The following is a 2,005-nucleotide window of genomic DNA, read 5'->3' on the forward strand; positions in this document are numbered from 1 at the left end:
TTCTCGGCTTCGCAGTCGCTTCCTCCCCCCCGGCAGCTGCGGCCCCGCGCGGGCACGTCCTGACCGCTTGACACGGGCGCGATCGTGGGGAGATCCAAGCTCCCGGGAGGGTGAAGGCTTAAGATTAGGCCCCTGCGTGGGAAACTCCGTGCGGCCGCCTTCCGGGCGGGGGGTGACACATACGCTTTTTTTGTTTCCCAGTGTAGCAAGAGTCACGCCACGTCGTGGCTTCTCGGGAAGACAATCGTTACAAGCTAGAAACGGGCTGCAGGAAGTGATTACAAACGCCGGCTTCACATCCCTCGTGGGCAGGAAGGCCCTTAGCGTGCATAAGAGCTGAGCGTCCTTACAGGGGCGAGGTGCTGAGTCTCCTGGCTCCCAGGAGGGCCAAGCGATCCGGTGCTAACACTGGTGGGAAGCTGTTGATACATTTCCCTGAACGAAGGAAAGGGTTTTTGATGGCCCATGTTAGTAATTTTGTATTTAAAAATATTTTAAGTAGCTGTAACAATGTGATTTCTTCAGGTGTTGGTAATTTTCCTTTTTTGGTGTCTTTAAATCTCAAAGATCATTTCAAAGCAAGCAAACCCAAAAGCAAATAAAAATCTGAATATGTACTGGGTGAGCCTTGGATGTGTCCTCACTAGAGACAATGGCTGTCTACACTAGTGGGACCACAGCTGTGTAGATGTACCTAGCTAACTTTAAATTACCTAAGCCAGGGGTCGGCAACATCTTTGGACAGTGCCAAAAAACATTGGCAGCCTCCACCTGTAAAATGTTGGCGTGCTAGAGGCGGACAGCAAGGGAGCCGTGAGGAGCCTAATCCTTGTCGTGGTAGTGCAGCCCTTCCACACCATCCTCCAACATGCCTTCACATGTCATGCTCTGGCACCTGTGCCAGGGGTTGTCTAACCCTGACCTAATATAAATATAAATTTTCAGATTATGAGCCAACCCTGAGATCTCTGCTCCTGGAGCTATATACCTGAGCTAGCTAGCTTAAAGCTCCTTTGGGTATATCTACACAAGCTGCAGTCACACTTTTGACTATCGTATAGACATGCCATTTCGCAAGTTAAATAACTGAAATAAGATCTGGAGGAGGGCAAGGCAAACAGTAGATTTTGTATGAGTTCCAATTAAAGGCTATGGCTTTGTCTTTTTTTTTTTTACCTAATTGCAAATGAAAACTGTAAATTGCCTTCTGCTCACCATGCCGAGTTATCTAATTTTTCCTGAATTATCTAAATTGAATTAAGAATGTACCTTTTTTCTAAATACAGGGCTCAGGTGGCTGGGAGCAAATAGTCATAAGGTGAAATATAGTCTTGGCTCCACTTTGATGCAATAGGCAGAAAAGTGGTGCTGTTATGTCAGGCAGCATCCCAAATATAGACCTGATCCAATTTAATCCCTCCCGAAGGCAGCAGAGAGATTCTGACCCTTGAGTCACTCTAAGGCCATGTGTGCATGAGAAGTGCACAAGAAGTATGCCAGTATATTATGCAGGCAGAGGTCTCATAGCATTCAACACAGCTAATACTAGCAAGACTTGCTTTTGCTTGTACAAGTATAATTTATTTCAGCTTCCCTGAGCAAAATAAGCTAACCCAGCAAAACTACTATTTTGCTGATATGACTGCATCTGTACTAGGGGCTTTTGCCAGCATAGCCTTGTTGATCATGGATCACACCTGACTGATGTCACTATGCCAGAAGTTTGTAATTTAATCTTGTACTGAGTCCCAACTTTCCTTCCAGGCTTCTTCACAAGACAGTGCAACAAGGCAACACTACGTTGTGAGAAAACAATGTCTTTAAAAAAAATCTAACCCTTATCCAATTCTTTTTTTTTTTTTTTAAAGCAGCAAAGCCCCTATCTACTGTTTTGGGCATTTTGATAATGCCCCAAAATGCAGTCTATAAAAATCAGCAGAAAAGTTCCAAGGAAAATTCCTTCAAAATTAAATTCTTCATATAGCCCAACAGGCAGGACTTTCCC

The 2,005-nt window shown here is 44.9% G+C and overlaps 1 protein-coding gene across 1 annotated transcript in view; it reads right to left on the reverse strand.

The window, feature by feature from the left end:
* Positions 1–2,005, reverse strand: part of IDE (insulin degrading enzyme) — a 114,269-nt gene that overhangs the window by 110,938 nt on the left and 1,326 nt on the right. The window lies entirely within an intron of this gene.

This window comes from Alligator sinensis, unplaced genomic scaffold, assembly GCF_000455745.1.
Source record: "Alligator sinensis unplaced genomic scaffold, ASM45574v1 scaffold472_2, whole genome shotgun sequence".
NCBI classification, from domain to species: domain Eukaryota; kingdom Metazoa; phylum Chordata; order Crocodylia; family Alligatoridae; genus Alligator; species Alligator sinensis.